The sequence below is a fragment of the Thunnus albacares genome, chromosome 22 (genome assembly GCF_914725855.1).
Source record: "Thunnus albacares chromosome 22, fThuAlb1.1, whole genome shotgun sequence".
In the NCBI taxonomy this organism is placed as follows: Eukaryota; Metazoa; Chordata; class Actinopteri; order Scombriformes; family Scombridae; genus Thunnus; species Thunnus albacares.
The window spans coordinates 4,506,363-4,518,831 of NC_058127.1; the positions used below are offsets into that span (position 1 = coordinate 4,506,363).

Sequence of the window (12,469 nt, forward strand, 5' to 3'; positions counted from 1 at the left end):
GTCCTCACAGGATCAGATTATTATCATAAATAATGACTTGGATGATTACCGCACTAATTAATGGTTTCACCAGCCCTAGTTTGGTGCATCTTTCAGGTGCTTTCCACTGCCACAGTTTGAATTTCACCTTCCTCTCCATGGTGGTTTTTATTTTCTTTCACTCCAACAAGAGTTTTATTGGCAGTAATCTGAAAATATTTGAGCTATGTTTTAATGTTAAGAAGAAACATTTAAAAGAAAAAGAAATGAGGATGTTAAGGTGCTTTTTGTGATCATTTCCAAGGACATTTCCTGGAAAGAACTGTGTAATTTGGTGCTAAATGTGGATGAGATTGAGAAAGTGTTGTATTGTTATACTTGCATTTAATTAAATGTAAACAAGTTGCTGGAGTAAACTACAGTCTTCAAGTCATCTGAAGATGCAACAATGTCAAATTTGTCTACAGACAAGAATACAATTATAAATGTACGAAACAAAGTTTTCAATAATAAATCAATAATGAATGAGTCTTTGATTGGACTTGGAATGATTGGTTGTGCTTATAAATTCAACACAACTAACTAAATTCAAATAACTTTATCTGTTATTACCATCACGTTATATAGTTCTTTCCAGGAAAGCAGAGACCCATAACATAAATCATAACCAGATCTTTATAACAATAAAAAATGCTGCAATTATTGCTGGTAAAATATAGCAAATATTTACATTTTTCTTTGAAAATAAGATTGTGTTCATTGTAAAAATGTGTGCCGGAACATTTGAGTTTATTCAAACGTGTTTAATTTTCTTCTTTGTTGTTCAGGTCAAGCACTTTATTCTCAAATTTTAAAAAATACATTTTTGTTTGTAAATTATTTTTTTAAAAATAGTAAAAGTGCATAATTTTCTTAGTTCACCATTTGAGGTTAATCATCTTGTCTTATCGTCTAATACCAGTATAGATTTTGAGTAGAAAGCAGAAAGTTTTGAGATGAAAGATATACTTTTTCTCAATTACAGGGCATCTAATAGATGACAACATCCGTTAAGAGTAACATGATACTGCAACAAAAATCCCTGCATCTGTAAAACTCTCCTCTCTGTCATGTTTATGAAAAACTGGCTGAACCAGGATGTAAAAAAATATAAAACATCAAGAAATGTGAACCAAAGACTCACAACACAGTTAGGATTAGTATGCAGTATGTGTGTGTTTCTGTCTAAGTGTGGGGGATTAGTGAAGTGATTTTACAATGAATCTCTGGTCTGTTTGTGGTTCTGTTGCTCTGACTGCTTTAAATAGAGGCAATTATTCACCAGGCAACATCAACACACAAACCTGAGTCCACTGTTTGTCTGTGTGACTGTTTCTTCCTTCATCCAGGCTCATTTTCACAAACATTTCAACAGCAGAACAGAGAGCAACAAGCTCTAAGTACTGTAACTAAGTACATTTACTCAGGTACTGTGCTTAAGTACAATTTTAAGGTACTTGTACTTCCCTTGAATATTTTCATTTTATGCTACTTGATACTATACAATACTCCACTACAATTATTTTACAGCCTTACTACTTTTATTTTATTTAATTTTTTTTTTGGTCAATGTCTTTATTGAGCGTTCTGATATACAAACAACTACAAAACAGGCCAACGAGCCAAATAGTATCAAGGGGGAAGCCTGAAAGAAACAAAGGGTTAGTTTTGCACTTCCCTACATAAAGTACAGCATCAGAAACACTTTGACACAAACAAATACACAGACCAGTGTAAACAAATTCACAGATAAACCAACATATTAAACAGTAATAAAAACAGGGGGGAGGGGGAGGCCATGTCACACATACAGAACAACCAATAAATCATAAAATAAAATAATATAGATAAGTAAAGAGGGGGTCACCCCCATCAGAGACAACATCCAAGTCTTGCATTCTTGTACAGTACAGCGTTGTTAATTGCATATTGTAATCTGTACAATCCCATAGGAAATCAGTTGTGCATTAGTACATTGTGTGGTTTCCTATCTATGGTCCACCACACCCATGAACACCATGTTTGCCAGTCTAGCACCAATATAGTCTAAGAATGGGGACCAAATATTTTAGAATGCCTTACCTTCCCAAACTTTTTGACTTTTGACATCTTACAAAAAATCAGTGTGTATTTGTGTCTCCTTTTCATGTTTCAGATATCTATGAGTTGTTTGCAGCTCCACTACAGAGAGAATGAGGTAAAACCCTCCAATATTTCACAAAAATGCAAATATGAAAGAAAGGTTCTGAAAAAATAACCCAAATTTACGTGGCAGAACTTTCCTACCCAACCTATCATCTGACAACCCCTCAGATTTATCTTACAAAGCAGTTTAAACTAGCTCCACCTCGAGCAGCTACAGCAATAAAATGTTGCTTACACACTGACTTATCAGTATGTACTTAGTTGAATTGAAATGTTTGTCTTAGGTAAATTTATTTATATAACAGTCACAGACTGAGTACTTTCACTTTAGTACTTAACTGGTAATACTTCTATACCTTTACTTAAGTAGGATTTTAAATGCAGGATTTTTATTTGTAATGAAGTATTTTTACATTGTGATATTGATTGATATTGACTTTTACTGGATCTGAGTACTTCTTCCACTGCTGGCAATAAGTTACTCAACAAAGACTCTCTCTCTTTCGAACCTCTCAACTTTTTTAAAAAAAAAAGGTTCATTGTTGGACCGAAACTCAGTGAAGTATTGAACTGTATTGAAGGTCAGAGGTCATGGAAAAAGCTGACAGGACTACAGTAGTTCACAGTTGTGGTTCTCAATCTGGAGTCAAAAGATAAAATTTAAGGGTTGTCAGATGATTACCATGAAAAGAGGAGAGCAAAAAATGTTATTCTACACACAGTTACGCTTTTTTAATCTTTGCTTTTATACATGCTAGCAGCGCAGGGATGTCGGTCAGTCCACTTTGGTCTGGACTAAAATAACACAACTATTGGATGGGTTGCGATTACATTTTGTACAAACGTCCATGGTTCCCAGAGGATGAATCCTGATGACTTTGGTGATCCCCTTAATGTCTCAACAACTGTGAAATTTGGTTCACATATTCATGTTCCCCTCAGGATAACTAACGACAGCTGTACTTTGTGTTTAGTTATGTAGCCTCAGCAGGAAGACAAAGAGACTGCACCTACTTTCACTGACAATTTACGGTCAACAGGCTATCACCAAAAATCAAAACCTGTTATCTGTGCTGTTAGCTGTGAGCCTTTCACTTAGACTCTGGCTCACTCTTGCTCCCCTAAGCAGGAAAAACATCAAACATTCACTTTTTATGCAAATCACAGGCATATTATCTGACACAAATCAATCACTGTTAGTCTGAGTGACTGACGGCTTCACAGCATCTAAGCTGACAAATTGTAACCCTGAAAGCAAATGGCCGCCCCTTCTGCTTGAGGTTTGAGGTTTCTTCCCATTAAAGGAGAGTTTTTCCTGTCATCAAGTGCTGCTCATGGAGGAATGTTGGGTCTCTGTAAATTAAAGAGTACAATCTAGACCTAATCTATGTAAAAAGTGCCCTGAGATAATTTCTGTTGTGATTTGGTGTTATATAAATAAAACTGAATTGACTTGACTTGAAAATAACTTCAACTGAACTTCATCTCTGAACACTTGTAACATAACAGTCAACATGTCATCCAGTCCATAATGTTAACATGCTAAACTAAGATGGAGAACATAAACATTACACCTGCTAAACATCAGCATGTAAGTTTGATGACGTCAGCATTTAAAGCAACACAGTCACTAAATACAGTCTCACTGCATGGCTGTTGACGTTTGTTCAAGTATTGTTCGGTGTCTTTCTGAATCGTTTGTGTTATTGTGACCTTTTATTATTGATATTTATTTGTTTATTGATCATATTTTTTTTTAAAAAAAGGAGGGAAACTGCTGATACATGATAACCGTGTATGTGTTTGTGTGTGAGGAGGAAGCCCTGATTGGATGTTGCCAAAGGCGGGGCAGCTGACGGAGCTTATCTGGACTGCACACACATACACACACACACACACACACACACACACACACACAAACACACAACTGGATGTCAGTTATTTTTTGCACAAGTGAAGTCTTTAATGTAAAATTCACTAACTCTGCGTCTGTGTTCCCTCAACCTTATTTACAACAGTCAAACTCAAAAAACTGTAACATATAAACAATTATGAAGAACAAAAAGAGGAAACAAAGTGGCAGAGAATTCAATGTGACATAATAAAATAAAGTTAAAAAAACATTTGGTAAAAGGATTGTCCAAGAAGCTTTTTACATTCAATAAAAACAAAATAACACAGAGGAGGAAGAAAAAGCAATAAATAAATAATGATCAAGTAATAATCAAGTAACATTAGTCAATGATTCTATGTTTTAAATATTGTTTGGGTCTTTGTTGCTTTTTTATATTGCAACTTGACAAGAGAGTTGTAATAGAGCTCAATATCCATTAGAAATAAGGTAAAGTTCATTTTTTATTGGTCCATTTCATTTTATGTATATGTTATCTGCCAAAAATTATAAATAGTTCAATTAAAAAAATTAACATTCTTGTTCATTGAGTTATTTTCAAAATATACTTAAAATGTCACTATTATAAAGTGTGAACATGTGACCAGTTTTTCTAGATAGAAAGTTGTGCATATCAATCCAACATATTTTGGAATACATACAATGGAAAATAAGTGAAAATGTGTGTCTTTGTTTAGACCAAAGAAATCACAATAATAGTAAACATTCAGTTTAAACCTTTATAGCAGTGGTTCTCAGTTTCTCATCACATTTGAGAAACTGAAAACAGCTACTTTTTTCCATTTTTGCTTAAAAAATGACTAAAACAATTATTCAATTATTAAAATAGTTGCTGTTTAATCTTCCATTGATTGACTAATCGATTAATCTTGCAGCTTTCGAAGAAATAAAGCAAAAATTAAAAGATCACAATTTTGTGAGTCCAAAATATGTTTGTTTGTTTGTTTTTTTCCTGTATTTGTTGGGGTCCCGACCCCAAAGTTGGGAAACACTGAACTTAACAGGATATATTCAATGAAAAATTTTTAATTAGACCTGTTTCATTTTATTGTTAATATAATATTTGTCTGATATTCTTCATGCCTTTTCCATTTCAGGTCACCATAAATAGAAGAGCTGAACATTTGTACTGAGGGAATATTATTCTCAACAAGGATATTCCGAGTTGGTTAATTACCACATGTATTTAATTTAGGACATCTAAAGCACTAACGAAGCTATTCCTTCTCCAATCTGATGAGTGACTTGTGCGCAGGTGGGCGTGTACGAGAGAAAAACGCTTCCCCGTTCCACCTGAGTGATCACGCATGCGCTGGATGGCTGGGGTTCCCACCTCTCTCTCTCTCTCTCTCTCTCTCTCTCTCTCTCTCTCTCTCTCTCTCTCTCTCTCTCTCTCTCACTCACTCACTCCCTCTCCCGCACCTCACGCACACACAGTGTCAGTGTGTCGGTCTGCTGCACAGCGCGCGCTGCCCTTTGGATGCCCACCGGAGTCAAACTGGATCAGTAAATCTTGTTTTGCCGTAAATTTTGCTCATTTTTTAAACGGGAGTTCTGCGGAGGATCGTCCCCGCCGCCGGAGACCTTTTCTCCGGTAAGTTTTGATGGAAAAATCAGCTCACACTTGTGTATCTTTGACTCCTGTTGGTTTCTCTGTGACAGTCTGTTCACTTCGGTGTTGATCAGATGAAGCGCAGTGAATTTACTCTGCAGGCTAACAGGCTCATTAACACAGCAACCAGACTGCATCCACATTCCAGCATTATCTTACAAAAAGCCTACAACCATCCTCTAAAACAGTCCTATGATAGTGGTTTATATTGTGGCGTTCAACCTCTACAATATATCGGCAATGTAGTAAGATCATACTGACTTTAAGGTGTGTATTCTTTTAAATTACGGTTAATAACGTCTCTATTTCCTCAATGTGAGTTTTTATTGGTCTCAGAACACGTGTGTTGCTGGTAAACTCTACTTAATAATTAATGTTTTTATTATATGGCTTTGTGATGCTTAGTTTCCTGGTGTATCACTCTTTGCTACCGTTTATGTCCCATAATATTCCTGTAGTGAGTTTCTTTGCAGCCCAACGACCATTGAAAGACATGAAATTTGTCTTTGTTGCTCTGGATGTTTTTTTTGGTGTTTATCTCTATTATGTTCATAGTCATTTGCACTTTGTCCACGCTGAGTTTTTTCTGACTTTGTGGCACTTCATCTTCATTAATATTTCTATAATATTCTCACTATTTCAGGCACTTTTTATGTATTATTGTTGTAATCAGTATATTCATATGACTGAATGATATACTGATAGTGATATACTGTATAGTGGTGCCCAGTTGCTATTTATAGAAGGGCAGTGGCGTCATCTTATGTGCTAACTGTATAATATTCCAATATGTTATCTTCAGTATGTGGTGCTCAGTACAGCTTCAATAAAATGTCAGGAAATAGTGAAAAATGCCCATTTTAATCTCCCAGAGCCCAAATCAATGTATTCGAATAGCTTGTTTAGTCCGACCAACAGTCCAAAACACAAATATATATACTTTACTGTCCTGTATGGCAAAGAAAATGAACAAATCCGCACATTTGAGAAGCTGAGATAGGCATATTTCCTTAAAAATGAACAATTAATTTAGAGCTGCAACACCTTTTCCATTAACCAATTAGCAGAAAATGATCATTTTAGTCATTTTGAAGGAAGAATGTCAAACATTTACTAGTTGCAGCTTCTCAAATGTGGTGTTTTGAAGCTTTTCTGTGTCATAAATGATATTAAACTGAATATCTTTGGATTTTGGACTATTGATCAGACAAAACTGGACATTTGAAGACGTCACCATGGGTTCTAAGAAGTTATATCAGGCATTTTTGACAGTTTTCTAACAAATTAATGAATCAAGCAAATACTCTGTGTATAATGTAAATATTTGTTAGTTGCAGCCCTAAATTAACTGATCAAAATAGTTGCAGTATATGTTTCTGTTAATTTTTTAATCTTTTTAACTCCAATAACATCCTGATAGTGTGCTTATGGAGCTCCTCACTGACTCCTCCTAATGTCTGTTTTTCAAAGATTTTTTTTTTGTCCTATTTGGCTTTATTAGACAGATTTCAGTGGAGAGAACAACCCACTCTCCAGAAGAAAACAGCAATTAGGTTGGAAGGGAAATATGGAGAGAACGAGGGGGGGTATGAAATGCAACAGAGATCCCCTGTTGGAATTGAAGTTTTTGTGATGATTAATGATATTTTTCCACTGTGGAGCCACAATAATACGATAAGTTTAGTTTCTCATCTATCATGTCTCTCCAGTGAAATTGCCAAAACCCAAATAAACTTTATTATTTCTAATCAGCAGCCAACAAAACCAACAAAAACACCATATTCAGTTTATAATGAACAGAAAAGCTGCAAATGTTACAGTTAGGTTATTCATATTTTAATCAATTCATTTTCTATCAGTCTACTAATCTGCATTGTATTCCTCTGAGCTCTGTGGGTCAACTGTATATAAGCTCTTTTCCATTTGCTTATAAGTGCAGCAGAAGTATTTAAAACACAAACTGCTGTATATTTGCAGAGACGATTAGATATTAGTATTCAGCAGGTTTTCAGGCCTCGGGGCGTCGCAACGTTCACTGCACATGACACAAGTCAACACAGATTATAACTCAAACCACCAACGTGAGAAACTAAACTAAACTGCTGTAAACAGTCACAATTTTATGTTGAGCTTAATGTATGAAAACTTTAATTTTATAGACTTGAACTTGATGCTTCTATCAAGGGTGTGTGTTGCTCAAAGGCACTTCAGCTGGGAAATTCAGCTGCTGAGGAATTACCTGCAACCTTCTGTTCAAACTGCAGCATCTCTAACACCAGACTTCATTCAAAAATCAGTTTAATCCACACTAACAACTTCAATAGCTCAACATCATGATCTAATGAATTCAGCAAACTTGAAATCCACAAAGCTGCACTTATTTTCATAAATTGTCAAGTTTTATAGCAGATATAAGTGCATCATGTGAAAAATCTTGACATCCAGGATTTATACTGTATCTGCTAGTAAAGTTGCTTTACATGCTCTCTAATTAAGAAACCTGGACAAGAATCCATGAACCATCCTGCAGCTTAATAAATCAATACTTTAAACAAACTTTTTTTGGTGATGAACTGGTTAATTATGAACCTGTACTGAAAGTCTTTTCTATCATTTCAACAGAATTGAACTCAATCTTTCTCACTTTTAAGATGAATTACATAGATAGCTTAGAATGTAGGTAAAATATAACATAGAATAGAATTAAAAACTGAGTATAGAGACTAAAGATTGAACAATAATGTTAACTCTAATATTTATTGAATCATTGTGCAGGTCGTAGAGGGAGACCAAGGTAGACTTAATTAATAGATCAGTTTTCCACTGGGAAGGAAGTTTATGATTGACTAAACAAGCATCAAAACATGAAGCATGCTAATTCACTTCCTGCTGCACATTATTCCTGTCAAACAACAATTCATCTTGACTTTTGGACTTCATGCTAATGTCACAAAATCTTATGAGAAAGCCTTGTTTGACTGCTTTCTACTGGAATAATGGAAGATATAGAGCTATATCTCTTTTATTCCTGGATAGTGTGTGTCAAACAGGTGTGTGTGGTTATGTCTCCTGCTGGTTCTCCCTCCAGGCCTCCCTGCAGACCGTGGCCAGGCCGCGGTGCTCCCTCAGCGGGTTGAGTGTTCTTCCCCGACCCCCCTGACCCGCCTGGAGCTCGAGTGATGACATTTTAGATACAGGTCGCTGTTGGGGAACTGCCTGTCTCCGTCGCCATGGTAACCCCAGAGTCGAGCGATGCGCAGCCAGCCATTTGCTTTGCCTGACTGTAAAACACAGCTGTAAACCTTAATCTCTCTCGCTTCCTTTGGTGAAGAAAGGACCCGTCAGTCGCTCAGTAGAGCCGTGAAAGAGATTTAAAGAGGATTTTTCTACTTTTTTAACACTTTTTTTTTTGGTACAACAGAGCCAAAAACTCGGCCAAAACTGATGTTTTTTAATGCTAATGTTGTTTAAAAAGCAGCTTTTCTGAGCCACATCAATGTGGGGGGTCCTTGGTTTCTCCTCCATCACATCAACAACACACACACACACATGTGTTTACTGTTGTTTGTCTGGTAAATAAGACAGAGGCCTTCTCCTCCTCGGGGAGTTTTACTGTGGTTTCCACGGTGACTGAAAGTGTGTGTGCGTCTAATCTGTTGTACCCAGCATCTGTGGGTCTGGATAGTTTCTGAAGAATTTGTGGATACACTCTGAGGTAGTTTCTTTCACTGTTTCTTCAGTAATTGTTTTAGACATGAAAAAATTGATCTATTAGTTGATCATCAGAAAATTAATCAGCATTTTGATAATCGAAGAATTGTTTCAGTCATTTCTTCAGCAAAAATGCCAAAATTTCACCGTCAACTGTGACTTTGCTCTGGAGAACATAGACACTGCTTTCTTTTTAAAGGCAGAACACCAGACTGGATTTCAGTGCAGGCGAAGTTTATAGTTGCAATGATTAGTTGATTAATCGAACAGTTGCCAACTATTTTAATAATTGATTGATCATTTTGAGTCATTTTTAAAGAAAAAAAAGTATATTCTCTGTTTCCAGCTTCTCAAATGTGATTTTTTTCTGGTTTCTTCAGTCTTCTGTGACAGTAAACTGAATATCTCTGGGTTGGACAAAACAAGACATTTGAGGACGTCACCTTGGGCTTTAGAAAACATTTTTTACCATTTTCTAACATTTATGGACCAAAGAACAAATCGATGAATTGAGAGAATATTTGATAGATTAATCGATAATGAAAATAATCATCAGTCGCAGCTCTAGAGAACTGCACCTGTTTCCTCTTGTGAAGTAAGAGTGGGTAGTTTCTGCAAAATTTAAAGTAGTTTCAAGGTTGTGCCCGTGATTTCTTTTGGGTGGTTTCTTGCATATTTTCTGGAGATGTTCTGAATTATTTCTGGGCTACATTTTTGTAGAACTTGTGCTTCATTTCTGGAATAGTTCCTGTGTCCTTTCTGGATACTTTTTTAATCATTGCTACATGATGTCAGGGTAGTTTCTGGACATGTATGCTGTTTTCAGTTTCTGGATATTCAGTCTTGGCAGTGTGGTCTGCTGACCCGCTGCTGTAATCCTCAAACTGAGGCGTTAGGAGATCTGTCACTGCTGGAGAAAGTGCAGGAGATAATCTGTCAGAATGCTGAGCAGCAACCAGCCAGCTTGTAAACCTAAAGAAATTATAAGAAAAGGGGGGGAAAGGCTTTAAACCCTGCTGTGACTCATGTGTTGCTGTTTGGAGCAGTTTCTTCTCTGTCTAATTTAGCCCTCGGAGCTCCAGCAACAGCTTCATTACGATACTGTCAGGTTGCTAATCAGACGTTTCTGTGCTCACAAGGTGTAAATGATGTTCTAGTAATAACTGCTCACAGTTGTATCTTCCTTTTCTTTATCTGCTGGCTGTAAGTGAGGCCGTTCAATTAGCTGTTTTAAAGGGGACATATTATGCTTTTTGTGATTATTTTTATACTGTTAAGTCAGATGTTAAACATGGTCAAAGTCCCAAAACTTGAGGTGAACGTATGTGTAAAAAATATGAAAAACTGCCTGCAAGTCAAAAGCCAGGGCTTCAACCTGCTCTTGACGCTTCATTTGCAAAGTTACCTCTACTTCCTCCTGATCAGGATGGGGGGCCTTAAAGAGAAGGAGCTGAAACAGCCTGTTTCAGAAAGAAGCTGAACTGAGGGGCTGCATAAAGAGCCAGTATAAGATAAATAAGGAGGTTTTTAAGCCCCAGAGACCCACAATATAAATATAGACCTGGAAATGTGCATAATATGTCCTCTTTAAGACTTTCCGTCTGTAAGCTCTTTCCTACTGTAGAGGATTTTATTTTTTTATTTTCTTTTAATAATCATGGCAGAACAGATATAGAAACCACCTGCAGAAACTCAAACTGCGTGGGTGGAAAACAGCCACAGCGATGGAGGATCTGTGCTGACGTTCATCTCTGGCTGGAAACTATCTGAACTCAACCTCAGTGTCAACCACCGGGGATTAGAGACGAGGGTCTGGGTGTCTCGCTCGTCCAGCAAACTAGCACTTATTTTGTCCCGTCTCACCATGTTGGATCCAAAACTTTCCTTAATGTCACATTAAAATGCCAGAGATTTTCCGCCGAGTCACTGGAGAAACTCTAAAATTGATAGCTGCAGCATTTTGGAAAAAGCATTAACAGCATTAATGGTGCTGTCAGCAGTGGTGGCTTTTGTTTCTGTATTAGCATCTTTTCTACAGGTAAGGTATACAGGGACCCACCTCTGAGTCAACTTAATCCCTCTCTTGCAGGACATCGGTGTGATAATTTTATATTGAGGTGACTTCTCTGGTATATGTGGACTTGTAAAAGTGGTTTTGTCTGCATAAAGTTCTTCATCAGCCTCCTCACCCCACTCACCTTCCTCTGTGTCCGAGACACACCTGCCGACTGCTGAGTCATTTGGAAACTTCTGCAGGTGGCAGAAGTTTCCCTTCCCATCCCTACCCTGCCCCGAAGGGATGTTTAGCTGTTTGGTTGGTTGTCAGTTGGTGCCTGATGATGTTGATCTTTTAATACTGGTCACAAATATGTAGTTTCATTTTTAAAAAAGGCTCAGTAATTTCCTAAAACAGCTAGGCACTATAGTTTTTAACAAATGTTACTCAAACAAGAGTAAATTGTTCATCTGTTGGGCACTATTTTCAGCATTTTTGCTCTTTCTGGCAGCAGGATGATGTGTGTGGGATTGAGTCAAAATAAACTACAGTGTGTGTGTTCATGGTGGTGAAGGAACACAATTTTTCCGACTTGTAAGATATCTTTCTCATTCTCCTAATAGTGATTATGAATTTATAAGTTTTATATTTACTAAAAGCTCTGGAATATCAGTGTGCAAACAAACATATCTTTATATCAACCAAAGTTCATTTTAGGAGGTTAATTAAGTGCTGTTTTTGATCACGCACACTATTTTGTGTCCTCATAAACCAGCTCTGCCTTACCTTTAGCTCAAGGCTACACAACTTTTACAAGTTCATTTACTCAAGTACTGTACTTAAATACAGTTTTGAGATACTTGTACTTTACTTGAGTGTTTCCATGTGATGCTACTTTATACTTTCACTCCACTATATTTCAGAGGGAAATATTGTGCTTTCTACTCCACTACATTTATTTGACAGCTTTAGTTACTTTTCAGATGAAGATTTGACACAATGGATAATATAACAAGCTTTTAAAATACAACACGTTGTTAAAGATGAAACCAGTGGTTTCCAACCTTTTTGGCTT

General features: G+C 36.6%; 1 protein-coding gene across 1 annotated transcript in view; it reads left to right on the top strand.

Moving 5' to 3' along the window:
• The first annotated feature begins 5,497 nt into the window (after positions 1 to 5,497).
• Positions 5,498 to 12,469, top strand: part of LOC122974064 (FH2 domain-containing protein 1-like) — a 32,829-nt gene continuing 25,857 nt past the window's right edge. The window contains exon 1 of the mRNA XM_044341908.1: positions 5,498 to 5,669. The gene's annotated coding sequence lies outside the window, so the exon portion shown is untranslated. The remainder of the gene's footprint in view (positions 5,670 to 12,469) is intronic.